The following is an 18592-nucleotide window of genomic DNA, read 5'->3' as shown; positions in this document are numbered from 1 at the left end:
TCCAACCTCCATGTTTAAGGTGTTTTCTTGAGCTTTTATTTAATTTTTGAATTAATTTTTGAATAGGTAACATCTAACGTGTAAAATGACATGCAGTAACCTTCTCCCTCCTGCTTCCAAAAAATGCCACCTCCTTAGTCTCCAGTCCCTCAACTGGTTACTGTTGTCATGAGTTTACTAATTATCCTTGAGAGATTTTTTGTAAAAATGCGTATACGATCTAACACAAATATATTTCCAATGGTAGCATTCTATACACATTGCTCTAAATCTTGCTTTTATTTTAAAATGTATGTATTTACATAGTAATCCGTCTCATTTTCTTTTAAATACTCCTAGCACTCCACTGTGTGGTTATCCCATAATTTATCTAATTAAACAATTCTGAATAACTAGATTTTTCCCAATCTTGCTATTACAATTAATGCTGCAGAGAATAAGCTTGAAAGCAATATAATCTCTCACGTGTGCGAGTATATCTTGTACATTTGTAGAAATACTGTATCAAAAGGTAGATTCATTTGAAATATTGGTAGAGCCTGCCATGTTGTCCTCCATAGCAGCAAAGGATAGTGTATTAGTTTGTGGAGAGCACAACTGAATAAGATCCCAGGCACGCTTAATACAATTCCTTACTTTATTCCTTGCCAACTATGATGCCAAACCAGACAAATCATGAAGACTGTAGAAAATTTTTAAAATCGAGGATTCTTGTAATGCTGGACTATTGCCTCCTCTCAGAGGTGAGATTTTGCAGTGTGAGGCCTGGCAGGATGGGGTGAAGTTGGAAAAGGCTGGAGCGGGGCTAAGTGGAAGGATCTGATGAAGAGGTTTGGAGAGTGACCTCCTTTTGTGTACCGCTAAAAGTAAACATGCCAAATAAACAAAAGTGACCAGCATTGATAGGATTATAAATCCGGGGCTTTATACAAATGTTTTTTAATACACAAATAGCAGCAGCATGCTGGGCTGTGATGGCCGAGTGGTTAAGGCGTTGGACTCGAAATCCAATGGGGTCTTCCCGCGCAGGTTCAAATCCTGCTCACAGCGCATTTACCATTTTTCGTTTCTTAAGTCACAAAAGTTCATTTTCACAAATACTATGATTCTCTAGTTTCATCTTATTCCACAAGAAAACTGATAGGAAGAAGGCAGCTTCCTATTCCAATATCTGCGTTGGCCTACCTACCTTTTCGGTATGCATCCTTTGTGTATTTTGGCTCTTTTATCCTTCTCCTTCAAGCTGGGCATCTGTGAATCCCTGAACGCAGGAGGATGCCTCCTTTGGCCCCGCTATCCACAGCCTGTCCATAGTCCATGTGAAGCCTGGGACTCAGAATAGCTGCTTGTTTTGTGTTGAGATTGTTAAATCTGAAAACAGTGGCAAATCCTAATGGCAAGGAAAACAGGAAATTTTGTTTTAAAAAATCTGTAACAAAATTCCCCGTGCTGATAATAGAAATCTCAGTAGCTTCCTTAAAGAGTTCTCTGGTATTAAAAAACAAAAGCAAATAAACAAACAAAAAAACAGGCTGGTGGGAACCATAAAGGTCTAGGATCATAAATATCCATTAATGTGTATGTGCCAAATACTTTTTAAAACAGTAAATAGAAATGAGGAGATCGAGGCAAAGAGAAGATACGCAACTTAGCCCAGGCAATGAATCTAGTGGGGTAGGATTCCAGATAAAGTTTTTGTGCACCCTGCCTACACTTGGACCCAAACTATTGTGCTTCTAGCTCTCAGAAGAAAGGACTGCCCTCACTTATAAATACTTTCATATTTCCATGTGCCTATTTTGCCTACTTCAAACTCTTAAATATATCTAGCCAATTTATGTAATGATGACTGGTATCCTCTAATTTCGTAATTATGTTAACTCTGAGCTTCTAAGGTCCTATGTGAATTGGGTTCTTAAATGTTTTTCTTTATTGAATTCTTGCTTCCATTTGGATGTGCACAAATGTTTCTGAATGTCTCTTCTGCTGCACAGAGTCTGAAATTATCTCCTCTGTAATGAGTTACGGCTCTTTGGGAGAGTGAAATGGAAATATAATTAATAACTCAAGAATGTATTTTATTTCATTTTCTTTTTTATTGTATCAAAATTTAAAATTATGTGGATCACTAATTACTGATCTTCATGAAGCATCAGTATCTAAATACTTTTTTAAAATGACATTGATGAATGGACAGATGAACCAACTGAGTAAGTTAATGAAGCATTCACAAATAGAAACAATAGGCACAAGGACACGTAAACGAAAAAGATACTAATGACAGTCTTTCTGTCACATACATGATGTTCCAAAGCAGCAAATTTATAAATATAAATGTTTTATATATGCAAATTGGCCACAAAGAAAATCAGTCAACTTTACCGGCACCCACAGGTCTTGTTAAACTCCTTTCTGTCTGCATCATGAATCAATTATTTTCTCAACCATTCTAATGAATAATGAATAATCAAGAGCCTTGCCGGGAGGGGCCAGTGGAGCAATCGATAACGCGTCTGACTACGGATCAGAAGGTTCTAGGTTCGACTCCTGGCTGGCTCGACCTCTTTTTTTTTCTTAATAGCGAAAGTATTTTCCTGTGTACCTTGTTCAAATGGATAACAGAAACAAATTCCTAAAGTCCTTCAGAATGTAGTTCATATGATCTGGCTCTTCACCTTCCATGGTACTGCCACACAGAGCAATCTTGGCTGTTCCTTAAATCTGAATGGATGCTCAAAGAACCCCTCTTCTGAAATTTCCTTCTTTTTATCTTGTTTCTTTTGGCTGAAAGAGATCTTTGGAAAGACAGCTTAAAAAAATCAAAGTAATACTATTCGACCATAAAAAAGAATGAAGTTCCAATACGTACTACAATATGGATGAACCTTGAAAACATCATGCTAAGTGAAAGAAGCCAGACACAAAAGGCCATATGTGGTATGATTCCACTCATATGAAATGTCCAGAATAGGCAAATAGAGATAATGTTAGTAGTCACCAGGAGCTGGGGAAAGGGCGGGATGGGTACAGAGTTTGGGGGTGATGAAAATGTTTTGCAATTAGGCAATGGTGATGGTTGCACAACTTTAAAAGGGTGAATTTTATGGTGAATTTCAAGAATTATATCTTAATTTTTAAAAATCAAAGAAGCGTCAACGAAAAAAAATTACCAGTATTTTCTTCACTAATTTTTCCGCCATTAAGCAGGGTTCTCACTCCTCGGGGTCTCTCTCTTGTACACTTTCTGGCCCTGAGCATCCGTGCGGGAGGAAAGAGAAGGACCATCAACTGGAGAAATACTGAATCAAGAAAGTACAGCTGTGGATAAACGAAATCACAGCTTCTCCCTCAGGCCCTCATTTCTGCGATAGGCAAAGATCGGCCTTGACACCTGCGAAAGAGAGTCAGCTTCTGCTTCCCCGCCCGGCTCGGCGATCTCACCAAGAAGAACGAGGCGGCCTCAAAGCGAAGGACTGAGACTAAGAAACTGTTTAGAGATGAAAGGGGTCCAGACAAAAGTTAAATACACAAGAAGAGGGAGAGAGTATTAAGGGAGACAAGAGAAGTGGCAGCTTTGGGGCGGTGCCTCTAAACAGGCGGATCTCCTTCCTAGGTGTTCCGGGACCTGACACCAGAGCTTGGGGCAGAGTGGAAGAGTTTGGGAAGGAAATGTAGGCAAAGCCAGGAAAAAGAACACAAACAAGCAAAAGAGACCTTCATTTGTGGGTATACACTATTTATCTTACAAAAGTTTATTGACGCTGGACAATGTGCGCTGTGAGGGGTGCTGAGAAAAGAATGAACCTGTCCCGCGTCCAAACTTCATTTGATCCACGGTCTGTCGGGTTGTAAGAGAATTAAAAGGGAAGATGGGGATGGGAGGGAGGAAAGAATGGTCCACAGGATTTCGAGCTTCTTAAAGCAAATTCTTCTCAAATTTTAGGGTGCAGGAGAATCACTGGGAAGAAGTATTGAACCCATTTTTCTGCACCTCACCCTTAAGGCTCCTACATTGATTCTAGGATGCAGTCCACGAATTTTTAGCAAGGTGATGCTGATGCTGCTATTCTGCAGACCTTACATTAAGTAGCACTGGACTAGTGCGTTGCATTTTACTACCCGCTTTTTACAGCTAACACCAACGGGGAACTTCCAGGGAGGAAGGGAAAAAATAGAGCATCTATACGGAGATGCACAACTTCAGCATGATACCGCTAGGCTTTAACCAACCAAGTAACCAAGCTTTTCCTTTTCTTTCTTTCTTTTTTTTTTTTTTTTTTTGGTGGGGTTGGTGGTGGGTTGTTTTAGAAAGAAGTCAGTTTCCACCTCCCGATTAAACAAACAAAAGGACCTTTCATATAATAATCACACTTTCAGTCCTAAAGGAGAAAACTTAGGCTTTTTTCTAGTTGTTTTTAATCTGCATGTTGGGAACCCCACTCCCCTCAAAAAGAAAAAAAACCCTACAGAGATTGTATTGTGAAGACAGAATTTTTCCTTTTCCCCTGGAACATTCTACAGCTGAACTGTTCAAAACAATAGTCATCAGCACATGCTTCTAAAACTTAGTTTAAAAAAAATGTGCAATATCTCATTAATGGTTATTTTAATGATTACAGGTTGAAATGATAACATTTGGGATTCAAACATTCAAATTAATTTACTTGTCTATTTCTATTTTTAGTGTGACTACTAAAAAATTAAAATTATTTGTTATATGTATTATTGTTGACTCACATCTTCTCTCGGTTATTTATGTGGTAACATCAGTAAGGTGGATCGACTTGCTAGGTGCGTGATTCTTTTGGGCAGACTCATGGTGGTATATTCCAAAGAATTTGTTTTTTATTTCAAAAAAAATATATGTATTCTTCTCCAAAAGCAATTCCTATTGTGTGAAAATGTCAATTTTCTCATACAATATTTTTTTACCTGCTTTTCTTTTTCTATTCAAAAGGGCTTTGTAGGTCAGGTGGTTAACGAGCATGCTTAGTGAAGAAAAGATCGTGGATTGCGATTTGGTGGACTCTCTCTATAAGCTTTGTACTTTTGCAAAATGTTAGCTCTAGTTTTGTTGAAGACAGTTTGGGGAATTTACTCCTGATGAAACCTGTGTTATTCAATTATTATATAATGTGGAAAACTAAGAGCCTGATGTTTACTTTATAGATGCACTTTCTGAAGGCAGCAGGCAATACAAGTTTTTACACAAGAGAGGGAAAGACTGGACAGACTATGTAAAAAGTTGCACAAAAAACCACTCTTCACATGACATGACTGAAGCACTGTAAATTATTCTTGGACACCCAAAAATTCAGAATTCTTAGATGGCAATGCCCCTCCCCTGTACAATGAGATTATCAGTGATTTTCTTTGCATGTTGAATATTTTGTCTTTAATCTATAACTTTTCCATTTGAGAGTTTTCAATAAGAGCTCCAGCAGTCACTGAAAACTACTGTTTTCCATTTTGTGGGATCCACATACTCGATCTTAATTTTTTTTTTGTAATTGGAATCCCAGGAGGTGAAGAGAGAAAAGGGCAGAAAAACATTTGAAGAGATAACAGCTGAGTACTTTCCCAAAATAATGAAATAGATCAAAACACAGCTTCAAGGTCAGAGAAGCCCAAGCAGAACATATAAAAGAAAAAGAAAACCTGTTTACGTAGTATTCAAACAGCTGAAAATCGAACAAAGAGAGATAATATTGAAGGCAGCCACAGAACAAAATACATACTACGTCTAACTAAAAAATAAAAATAAAAATTACAGCAGACTTCTCATCAGAAATTAAATATGCCAGAAGACAATGGAATGACATTTTAAAGTGCTGAGAGACCAAAAGAATTTTTTAAAAAAAACCAAAACCATTAATCCAGTATTCTCTACCAAACAACAAATATTTTCCAAGAATGCAGAAGAAATAAAGATATTTTCAGACAAACAGAAACTGAAAAGAATATTGCTAGCAGATCTGCACAATAGAAAATGTTACAAGAAGTTCTTCAGGAAGAAGGAATATGAGGCCAGAGAGATACGAAGGAATGAACATGCACAGAAATTGTTACCATGTAGGTACAAATAAGGATTTTTTCCAATTATAATCACTCTAAAAATAGTTGCATAAAGCAAAAATAATAGCAACATGTTGTACAGTTATAGCATCCATGAAGGCAAAATATATGACAATAGCATAAAATATAGGAGGGAGAATACTGTTGCAAGCTTCTCACACTGCACAGGGAGTAGCATAACATCATTTGAAGGTAGACTTTGATTAATTGTAGCTGTATACAGAAAACCTTAGGGAAAACATTAAAGATTGTTTTAAAAGACATAAAAATGATAAGGCAATAGTGCAGATAAAAATAAATCATGAAAGAAGCTCATATTTTTCAAAGACATGAAGAAAGAGACCAAAGAAAGGAAGAAAGAACAAAAGGAACACGTAGGAAACAACCAGTAGGATAGATTTTAGTACAAACACGTCAGTAATTACATTACATGTAAGTTATCTAAATCCACCAATTATAGACCGAGTTTGTCAGATTGGATAAAAATAAGTTAAGGCCCAACCATACGCTGAAGCAGTTCCTAACTTTGCGCAAGAATTTCTTATTTTCAGGTAAAACACACGCTGAAAAATGAAACTACCGGGAGTGGGGTTCGAACCCACGCGGACACGCGTCCATTGGATCTTAAGTCCAACGCCTTAACCACTCGGCCATCCCGGTGATAACGCAAGCACTTTGATGTCACGCATTACTGGGTTAGAATTAAAGAGTTGTTAGTCCCTGGGAGATTATGAATAACTTTATGTTCGTGAAATCTGGAATCAGGATCAAAAGTGTAAAGAGGAAAAAGATCGCTGTAATGTTTCTTGGGAAAAAAAAATGAAAAAAAGTTTATTTTTAACAAATATTATCTCATCACTAATTTATACTGGGTGTTAGGGAAAGACTGAACCATCCTTGATCTCAGAGACTTGCATTAAAATGAGGAATGTCATGACAAAAAAAGCACGTGATGCTACAGGAATACTCACTTTTCCAGGCCCAACTCATTCTGTCACCACTTATGCTCAAGAGGACACTTATTTTAGAGGATATGCAAAGGAAAACCAAAGAGGAAAGGAAGTGGAGTAATAAAGGTGGGGAGAATGCAGCTGCATGAACTACATCTCATAACTCTAAAATGGGGTATCCACACTTTTTATTCCTCATCAAAGAACACTGTTTTGCCTGCTGAATCTAAGCCTCGATTCCAAACCCACTGAACCTGATTGTCCAAGTGAAGACTTTAGGTCTAGAAAAAGAGGATAGTTAATATTGAGACAAACTTCTCCTGGAGCGAATTAAGAAAACCCTAGTGCGCACAAATGTAGTTTGGAGGTTGAATACATGACATTGATTTTAATAAGGAAGCATTTTACCCAAGAGTTCTGACTCTCCACTGATGAAATCTCTGTCCTGAGCACCCACTATGTGCTAGGCACTGAGCCAGGTGCACATAAGCTACCAAGTCAGTAAGATACTGCCAGGCACTTCGGGGATGGGGTAGCGGGTTGTTTAAGAACCCATTAAAGCAGCTCCCAGATGGGTATTGAGAGAGTTTGTGTTGAAAGTCTGTGAAGTCTTCTGGAACCAGAGGTGAAATTCAATACTGAAGTAGAATTTGGAATAGAATTAATTTATAAACATCATAAAACACCTATTGAGAGCCACCAAAACAAATAAATAAATACCTCTCTGTTATTTTGGTTACCAGAGGAAAGAACTGTAATATAAGATGATTGTGTTAGCTGTACCACACAAGCATAAAAGGTCCAAGGACAACTCTCCCCAGGCTTAAAACCACTGATGCAGAAAGAGTCCAGCCCTTGTTGGTAATGCACAGAGCTTACTAAGTTCACAAACTTGTGCCCTCAATTGCCTGATAAAGCCAAGAGAAAGGAACGTGTTACTCACTTCATTGGTCCATCCAGCTCAGAGCTCTGTCTCTGGCCTTTTAGACACTCTGTACCAGTGAGCAAAGAGATAGCATGAGAGATTCTTGCCTTTGCAAGTTGAGGGAAATCCACACCTGTCAGTGTCTGAGTCAGAGCTGAATTGGGAGGAGTGAGAATGTAGTGGGTGCAAGAAAGGGCATATCAGAGAAAGGAGTCCCCAGGCGTTGGCAGACATGAGAGTTTATATATTATTCTCTTATTGTCATTCTTAGCATAGAATAAAAGCATCTGTAGAATTTATAAAATATTCTTATCTAGAGAGTGTAAATACCTAAATGTTTCAAACACAAATTAACAGAAATATATGTAGCAAAATATCTTTATGACCTACAAGATAGAGAAGAACTTAAAAAAAAATTTAAAAGAACAAACAGTAAAGTGAAGCATCAGTATAATTTACTTGATGTAAATCAAAGATATGTTAAATGAAGGCCACAAGTAAATAGGGTGACAAGTGGAAGACATTTGAAACATTTAAAAATGACAGCTTAATCTATACCATATAGTAAGAAGCCAAGAAAATCAGCAAAATCATGCAGAAAGCTCAGTAGAAAATGGGTAAAGATTAAGAACAGGATGCTCACCAAAGCCAAGATACAGAAGAAGAATTTGAAAAGATTAAAAACAATTTGAACATTCAATATTATTAGTCATGTATAAAAAGTCAAAATAAAATGAGCTATTATTCTATATACGTTGTTAGAAGAATTAGAAAGCTGCATGTGTCAATTATGCAGGAATCTGATATAATACCCCTCATGTCCTGCTGATGGAAGTTGACATCACTCCAGCCATTCTGAAGAACAATCTAATGCCTTTTACTTAATTTAAGGTTATTCATACCCAATGATCCGGATACTCTGCTCTTAGGTGTGTATGATCCCTCCCTCAGACACAAAAATCACACAAAGGCACAGATTGTATCATATGTGTATGTTAATTGCAGCATTATTTTGCTTCTTTAGAATCAAATTCAACCATCATTGGACAGTAGATAGGTAAATGTGGTAAATGCATAATATTGAATATTGTGCATCTATGAGATGTAATAGACTAGATGTACATGGAACAAGGTGTGTAAACTTTAAATATAAAGTGTTTTAAAAGGTATTTAACACAGTAAACATTTTTCCTCTATTACACTAATCATTCTGCTCTCTAGCCTTCAAAATCTTGGGGCTGCTCTCCACTTTCTCATCCTTTTGTCCCTGTGCATTTATGCCTTAAAACACCCTTAATATTCTCTATAATGTAGTTTGAGATAGAGAGAAAGCAAATGCTGTGCTTAATCTGCCATAATTATAATGAGGTCCATCACTGACTTACTGTGGAACACCAAGGATCAGTAAAATAGTAGGTACTGATAGGGAACCACCATTTATAGGCATCAAAATACTAAAGAGGCTAGAAATTAATTTTTTATGTCAAATTTCCCTGTCTCTCATTCCACAGACCATGTCAACCTAATGAGGTTAAGCTGAAGAAACAAATGTTACATCCGAGACATGATCAGAACTCCATTGGCAGGCTGTTGCTATTTCCAATCACTCCTCCTAATTTCTGACAAATGCTGGCTCAGTTACCACTATCCTCCCTCCCCTGCTGCTCCAACTTTTCAGAATATGGAGCTAATGGACAGGACCCATATGAGTTCCACTTTTAGGAGCTGCAAATGAGACTATCTTCTATTCCTGAGCATTAATTTCTCTCCCTGGTGCTGGACTCAAGGCCTGCTCAGGCCATCTGAATCCCTGGTCTCCTCTTTGTTGGCTGAAGCTGGCAGCATGCCATATTTCCATAGCTTCCACAGTAGTCCCCCAAATCAGCCATTAATTCTGTGTTCTGGAATATTTGGCAATTATAGGCACTCGGGCTTTGTTGAAAACGCTTCTAGGTGGCTCCTTATGGTAGCTAGAAAGAAATTAAGGAACAGGGCCGACCCCGTGACCAAGTGGTTAAGTTCCTGCACTCCGCTTCGGTGGCCCAGGGTTTTCCTGATTCGGATCCTGGGCGCAGACATGGCACCACTCATCAGGCCACGTTATGGCGGCGTCCCACATGCCACAACTAGAAGGATCCAAAACTAAAATATACAACTATGTACTGGGAGGATTTGGGGAGAAAAAACAGAAAAAAAAAAGAAAATTGGCAACAGTTGTTAGCTCAGGTACCAATCTTAAAGAAATGAGGGAATGTAGATGTCAGTGTGATCCCAGAACCCTGCAGTCCCCTGGAGCAGGCATCAACCAGATGGGAAAGATTGTAAAACAACTTCTTGATCTCTCTGTTATGATATAAAAACTTGGAACAAAGGGATCAGTGCTTGGTTTACTTTGGATCTAGTGGGGAACAAAACTAGGGCCTCTGCACATAACACACAAGTGATAACCACTACACTAAGACCCAGTGTCCTTGCTGAGGATGACAGAGGCAAATGCTAGAAAGAACAGGAAGCCCACAACAAGTTGGCTTCAGTTGACAGGTCCAAGGACAGTCTCATCACAAGCTCACGTGAAGAGGATATTTGAAGTGCTAAATAACCTTACAGGCAATTCCCTTGGCACAAATTTGAAAGGCCCATCAGTTAGAATACACAGAGAGAAAGTAACTTTGGATGTCCAGAACCGAATTCCTGACTTTTACCTGGCCCTTGTTTATTCATTCATTAATTCCTCCATCCATCCATTGTTTTGCTCAAGGAATGTTAATTGAATCCCTATTATAAGCCAGAGATTAAGTAGCTTGGAGTAAAGAAGTGAACACAACAAACAAAATATGCTTTTCACATGGAGGTTATGTTTTAGTCCCAAGCAAATAGTAGTTGGTGATTAAATACACCTTTCTTTGATGAAAATTGTAACCATACTTAGCAGAACTTTTTTTGATCAACTCCCCTTCTTCAGGATTGGTAAAATTTGGTCCCCTAGACATTGTTCACAAAGCTAAGTTGAGATAATTATGCATGAGGAAGCTGCCAATATATGGATAAAACTATAATAAATACATAGTGTAGGAAATGTATACACATATAAATGTGAACGTAAATATATGTTTTCTCCCTAGTAATTGGTCCTAATGATTAAATTTTTTCTGCCTTGATTTTAAACTTCCCAAAACCCAGCCAAGCTCTTTATTTCCTGTTGTACACCTTTACTTGAACACTGCTCCTGCCTTTGGTTTTCAAACCTCAAGAAAGTGTCTCACTTAGGAGTATTAAAAATGGGTGTCTGCTCTTTGACATCAGTATCAAAAGGATCTTTTCAGACACCATAACTCCTCAGATGAAGGAAACAGTAGAAAGAATAAACAAATGAGACTTCATCAGACTAAACAGCTTCTTCAGGGCAAGGGAAAACAGGATTGAAACAAAAAAACAACCCACTAGTTGGGAAAAAATATTTACAAGTTATATATCCGACAAAGGGTTAATCTCCATAATATATAAAGAACTCACACAGCTCAACAACAAAAAATCAAACAACCCAATCAAAAACTGGGCAGGGGACATGAACAGACATTTCTGCAAAGAAGATATACGGATGGCGAATAGACACATGAAAAGATGCTCATCATCACTAATCATCATGGAAATGCAAATCAAAACTACACTAAGATGTCATCTTACACCTGTTAGAATAGCAAACATAACCAAAACAAAAAGTAACAAATGTTGGAAAGGTTGTGGAGAAAAAGGAACCCTCATAAACTGTTGATGGGAATGTAAACTAATTCAGCCACTATGGAAAACAGTATGGAGATTTCTCAAAAAGTTAAAAATAGAGATACCACATGACCCAGCCATCCCACTACTGGGTATCTATCCAAAGAACTTGAAATCAGTAATTCCAAAAGTCCCATGCACCCCTATGTTCATGGCAGCATTATTTACAATAGCCAAGACGTGGAAGCAACCTAAGTGCCCATCAACCGATGCTTGGATAAAGAAGATATGGTATATATATACAATGAAATAATACTAAACCATAACAAAGATAAAATCATCACATTCCCAACAACATGGATGGACCTTGAGGGTGTTATGTTAAGTGAAATAAGCCAGACAGAGAAAGACGAACTCTGTATCATTCCACTCATAGGTGGAAGTTAAACATATAGACAAAGAGAACTGATTGGTGGTTACCAGGGGAAAGGCGGGTGGGGGGAGGGCACAAAGGTGAAGTGGTGCACCTACAACATGACTGACAATAATGTACAACTGAAATTTCACAAGGTTGTAAACTATCATAATATTAATAAAAAGTTAAAAAAAAAAAAGTGGGTGTCTGAATGACTCTTACTACCAAGGTCCTGACAGGCTATCAGCATAAGAAAAAGAAACTCAAGTCTGCACACTGTCTGATAGATTTCAATTCTTCAGGCCATTCAGCTTCGAAAAAAGAAAAGAGACTATGAGTCCATTTGCCCCATAGACAACAGAGAAGAATATTTGGTACCTGCATCCCCTAGGTTTTCAAAAGAAAGAGAGCCCAACATGCCCTGGAAAGATAGCTTTTCAGTGTTGCCCAACTCCTCACAAAGGCTAAGGTTTGCAGAGGTTGCTCTGGAAGCAATGTCAAGCAATAGATTCATTCCAGAGACAAGGGAGATTGTCAGGGAAAGATTGTCTTTTAGAGTAGAAGTGCTGAGCAAAGATACCTGAGGACCAATCTCCAAAAAGTAAAAATACATGTGGTTTTCACTTCACAGTTCTTTCAAATGTTATGAATGCTCGAAAAATTTATCATAAAGTATTAGCCCTCTTCACTCATGGTTTATAAAAAAGCCAAGAGGTCTTTGGATCAAAATGGAAAACGTCATGTTCCTCTTTAAGAAGTCAATTCTTTCCCACCCATCACATTCAAGTTAAATCTAAATTCCATGCTTTGAAGGGTATTCCTTTCTCTCCCTGATCCAGGATGTGTTATTTTACTTACTCTCAATGGAATAAGTTTCCCTGAGGAAAAGGAATAAACAAACATACACTCTGATTCAAACCTACCATTGGAGCTCCTCATACTGCATTCACCCTCTGTGCCATGTTCATGCCAATGCAGAAATACCTTCTCCATCCAAGCCTATTCAACCACCTCCATTTTTTTTTTTCCATCAACTGAGTAATATCATTTCCCCTAGCAAGTATTTCCTGACCATTAAGACTGGAGGGGATGCTCCTTTTCTGTGCTCATATGAGAAAACACGGTGGCTTTTATAGCTGGCATTCCATGCAGCGCTCTTATTGTAAGTAAATTACTGTGTGTAACCAAATTATGATCACCTCAGGTCCCCCTCCCCTCCTTCTAGGTTGTCGGTTCCTTTAGGGCATCGGATACCTCTAGTACCAGAATGGGAGTGGGTTATTCAATGGTTTCTTTAAAATAAGCGTCAAATCAAATTGCTGAGAAAGCTTAACAAACACACATATGCCTTAAATATAATAGCTCTTTATCTTGTTGATCTGATCTCAAAGCAAAAAATAAGAAAAGGTGGGGCTAGGATTGTGCCAATGAGAAACATGCCTCTCTCCTCCAATACCCACACTATTTTCATCAGGTCACGTTTTAGCTGCCACACGAGGGAGCCAGTCGGTGATCTTTCTCAAAGGCCCAGAAACCTCTGTCCTGTCACTACTTTCTCAAGACTACCTTGGGGGCAAACACTTTTTTGCCACCGGGCGCCTTTGCAGGGGAACAGTCTTAGAACCTAGTAGAAGGCAGATCGCTTGAGGTGTCCGCGGTAAGGACATTGACTAGGATACTTGAAATGGAGTGAATAACAAAGGAGAGTCAAGTAAATCACAAAGGTCATCTTCCTGCTATGAGACTTTAATGGACACCACACACCGAGTTGACACGTTCCCGAGCAGTCAACGTGAGTGATGCAGAACAGAAGAGAGTTGTTCATTTGACGTCTGGTAGACTTACTCGCCAGATTCCACTTTCACAAACTTCCCAGCCACCCCACCACCCTCGCCTGACAGACAGCTGGGCACGGTCCGCCACCCCGCCCTCTGCCCTCAGTCTCCCGCCATTGCTCAAAGTCCCATGAGCTCCGCCAGTCGATTCTATTCCTAAACGATCGTTTTCAGTCATCGAGAGATGAAGCTCTACGAATGTTAGAGAAACGAGCGTAAAATATATCAAGAAATATCTTCAAATAAAATCTCCCGGGAGCCTGCCTAAGATTTACCTGTCTGATGCTGGTAAAGTAATTGGGGCTCTGGGGGTAGCGTTGGCCTGGCTACGAGTGATCGAGTTTAGATACTGTTGATTCGGAGAATTGGAAAGTGTAGAGGGAAAAATAGCACCTCAACTAAGAAAATATTATGAAGAAGAGAATAAATTTAAGGCTCATTTTAACTAATTCAAAAGGAAAATAGCTGAAGGGGCGGGTTTCCGTAGTGTAGTGGTTATCACGTTCGCCTCACACGCGAAAGGTCCCCAGTTCGAAACCGGGCGGAAACAATTTCAATAAATTTTTTTTTCCTGCTAATTCTGAGTTTGGGTTCAGAAATGTTCTATCTGAATCTTTACATTTCCACCAATTCTCAAGTTTCCGCCCTCCCTTTGCAGCCCAGGACTTTCAATTACAAGAATTGTAGCACAAGACCAGAGCTGAAAAGGCTTCCTCCCCTCGTTCAACAAGTAGTCAGGTCGTATGCATGCTGCTGGGTTAGAGAAGATCCTGCGCTTGGCTACAGTGCCTGTCCATCCTAGGAGGTGAGGTTCCCATCCCTTATGGGCAGGGACAGAGAATGAATCTTCCTGACACACAAATGAAGATGATGAATGCTAGGAGGATCAAGAAGCCAACTGTAACTGCAGGAGAAACAGTCCAGTGGAGAGTGGCTCCTGGAGTCAGAGAGGAAACAGAACGGAAGGGAGAGATCAAGTGCAGCTGATCATTTCTTTAAGGACTTTGGCGTTTACTATGATAAAATGAGGAGACATGGCATTTTAAGCAGGAAAACAATTTTACGTGACTTGAGTGTTTTAAAAGTGCCCTTCTGCGAACTCGGTGGAGAATATTTTGCACAGAGAAAACAACGGAAGCAGGGAGATCTCTTAAGTCCCTTTCATCATGCTACCTAACAGAAATGACTGTGGCTTGAACAGGATGGTGGCAGTCGAGTTGGTGAGGAGTAGTCACAGTATAGATATATTTTAAAGACAGAGTCAAAAGACAGTCCTGAGAAAATGGATGGGAGAAGTGAGAGAAAGCAGAATCAGTGATGACTTTGAGGTTTTTTGCTGAAAACCCGGAAGCACGGAATTGCTATAAACTGAAGTGGAGAAGACTGGATGCGCAGCATCATTAGTGAAATACTGGGTGTTCTGTTTTAGACACGCCAACTTTCAGATGCCTAGAATAAAACCCTCAAGTGTAATCCTAAGGAATGAGATGAATCTACAAGGCTGGAGTCTAATGGAGTGGAATAGACTACAGATACAAATTAGCGAGTGGCAGTCACACAGACATTATATAAGCCACGAGAATAGATGAAGTCGCCAGGGAGTGATTGCATATAAAGAAGAGTTCCAAGGACAAAGCCCTGAGACATTTCACTGTAAAAAAGGGTGGGTGAGAAGAGGGGAAACCAAAATATTGAGAAGGAGGAGCCAGTGGGGCAGTAAGACAATCAGGAAAGCAGTGCCTTGAAAGTCAAATGAAGAAAATGTTTTAAGAAGAATAATGTGCCTATGGTCCCTGAAAGGTCAAGGACATGGAAGTGACGATTAATTTTAGACATTTAAAGGCCATTAGCAATCTTGACAGGAAGGTTCCATGAAGTGGGGGTGCCAGAAAACTGAATGCAGTGGCTTTGAAGAAGACTGGGAGGAGGGAAACTGCACATAGTAAATCTGTATAGTTTTTTAGAGATTGTCTATGAAATCATCTGAGAAATAGGGCAGTAGCTAGAGAAAATATTGGGGCGTTTTAAAGATAGGAGTCAAATAGCATATTTGAATGTTCATGGGAGTAATCCAATATTCAGGAGAAGATTGCTCTAGACAATGAAGATAAAACTCTCTTTAAGTCATTAGTAATTCACTGATAGGAATACAGGAAAATTCCTTTCCCTGAAGAGATAGGAGAATTTTCTGAAGTTTATGATAGCACATGTCAAGAATAGATTTTAATTCCATATTTCTCTTCTCAGTTATTTTCCCTCCTCAGGACAAAGGTACATAAAGACTGGCTTGAGAACTGTGCTAGTCTTTAAAATGGTGGAAGAAATCATGAGATGTCCACTATGGACATCTAGCAATGTCGATAGACTTGGCAATCCTCCAGCTTGCCATGACATTAGTCTCATCTAAAGACACTGCTCCACTATCAGCCTGCAATCACAGAGTGCTAAATGCTTTTTAGGGTCCCCATATTTTCTAACATGTAATGCTGATGCCTAACCTCTGGCCATATCTGACTGGGCCAGAGCTCTCAAAGGCAGTCAATCCATGGGCTGTCAAGCGACCTGTAAGGAGACCTAAATGTGATCCTCAGTAAAAATCTCTGCCTCAAAAATGGTTCAAGTATTTAGATAGGTGGTCCACGTGGACTTTTTACAGGGGGAATTGGAAATGGAAAAAAACAAAGAGAATCAGACAGAAGACAGAAGAGACATCATAGATTCAAAGAGAAAATGACACTGAGAGACTTACCGATTCCCATTATTCCCTAATTACCAGTATTATATCAAAAACTACTGCCTTTAGAGGGGTCAGGATAATCTAGACCCTCTACAGATCTTGTTAAGTTGAGAGGTCCTTCTGGCAGAAATATAGGTGACCTTATCCCTAAACCTTCTTTGGGTCACTCTCACTCTATCTGGCTTCCAGATAAGGGAAGAAGAGAATGAATGGAGACGGAGAAAGCTAACACCAAGTGGGTCCTTCTATGCGCTTTTCGAAAAGGGAAGTGTGCCTTTCCTGCTCTATTGACCCAACATCTCTGGAGGGCCAGAGCTAAGGTGATATTTGCTCCTCCCCCACTGTCTCTTCAAGCATGTGTCCTCTTTGCTTTAGACAACGAAGAACTTAATCATTCATTCAGTCGATAAATATTTATTGAATGTATACTATGTACCATATAGTGCATTAGTCACCGGGATAACAGCCATGAACAAAATAGATAAAAATTTCTTTCCTTTCTAGTGGTAGGGTTACAGAAACTTTTAAAAAGTAAAGTTGCACATAAAATTCTAGATGATGTGATAATAAATGCTAAGGAGAACAATTAATTAGGGAAGGAGATTAGGAATGAGTTTTTATTTTTAGTTTCTAAATGGAGTATTGGTGACATTTGAGCAAAATTCTGAAGGAAGAAAATGAATGAACCATGGGGATATCCAAGTAAAATCTTCCAGACTATAGGCTATAGTGCCCACAAAGATCCTGATGCGTAGTTTACCTTGTGTACTAGAGGGAGAGCAAGGAGGGTAATTCTGCTGGAGCAAAACGAATGACATTTTAATATACATAGCACTTATCTCTTGCCACAAATACACTGCTTTAACAAACCAGCCACATTCAGTAGCTTAAAACAATTAGAATCTAGTTAGTTCACTAGTCTATGATTTCCTAGTATAGATTGGGATTGACCAGGCTGTTTATGTCCAGCTGAGCTGACTCACACGTCTGGTGAACAACAATCAGCCGATCTCCGTATATCTCTTATTCGGCTGCATGCTAAATTCAGACAAGTAATCGTGGCAACGGCTCAGGGCAAAGGCCACCAGGAAAAAAAAAAATCCTCCTGGAAGTAATAAGTAATTATTGCAAGGTTGTAGAATACAAGTTTAATATACCTAAGTCAATCACTTTCCTATATACCAGCAATGAACAATTGGAATTTGAAATTAAAAACACAATATGATATATATTAACACCCTCTAAAATGAAATATTTAAGTATAAATGTAGCCAAATTTGTAGAAGATCTATATGAGGAAAATTACAAAACTCTGATGAAAGAAATCAAAGATCTAAACAAATAGAAAGATATTCCATATTCATGGATAGAAAGGCTCAATATTAACAAAACATCAATTCTTCCCAACATTATCTATAAATTCAACACAGTCCCAATCGAAATCCCAGGATTTATTTTGTGGATATTGACGAACTGATTCTAAAGTTTATATGGAGAGGCAAAAGACCCAGACTAGTCAACACAATATTAAAAGAAAAGAACAGAGTTGGGGGTACGACACTACCTGACTTCAATACTTATTATAAGGCTACAATAATCAAGACATTGTGATATGGGTAAAAGAATAGATAAATAGATCAATGGAACAGTATAGGGAGCCCAGAAGTAAATCCACACAAATATAGTCAGTTGCTTTATGACAAAGAAGCAAAAGCCCAACAATGGATAAAGGACAGTCTTTTCAACAAATAGTGCTGGAACAATTGCACATCCAAAACAATCTAGACATAGACCTCATGTTCTTCACAAAAATTAACTCAAAATGGGTCAGAAACCTAAATGTAAAACACAAAACTATAAAACTCCTAGAAGATGACATGGGAGAAAATCTAGATGACCATCGAGTCTGATGATGACTTTTTAGATACAACACCA

The 18592-nt window shown here is 38.7% G+C and overlaps 3 non-coding genes across 3 annotated transcripts; 2 read left to right on the top strand and 1 right to left on the bottom strand.

The window, feature by feature from the left end:
- Positions 1-968: 968 nt before the first annotated feature.
- TRNAS-CGA (transfer RNA serine (anticodon CGA)) lies at positions 969-1050 on the top strand. The gene has a single exon. It is a non-coding gene; the product is annotated as a tRNA-Ser (tRNA).
- Positions 1051-6652: 5602 nt separating this feature from the next.
- Positions 6653-6735, bottom strand: TRNAL-UAA (transfer RNA leucine (anticodon UAA)). Its single transcript has one exon. It is a non-coding gene; the product is annotated as a tRNA-Leu (tRNA).
- A 7662-nt stretch (positions 6736-14397) lies between these two features.
- On the top strand, positions 14398-14470 carry TRNAV-CAC (transfer RNA valine (anticodon CAC)). The gene has a single exon. It is a non-coding gene; the product is annotated as a tRNA-Val (tRNA).
- Positions 14471-18592: the final 4122 nt, after the last annotated feature.

Source organism: Equus asinus, chromosome 8, assembly GCF_041296235.1.
Source record: "Equus asinus isolate D_3611 breed Donkey chromosome 8, EquAss-T2T_v2, whole genome shotgun sequence".
Taxonomy (NCBI): domain Eukaryota; kingdom Metazoa; phylum Chordata; class Mammalia; order Perissodactyla; family Equidae; genus Equus; species Equus asinus.
This window is presented reverse-complemented; position numbering and strand designations above follow the sequence as displayed.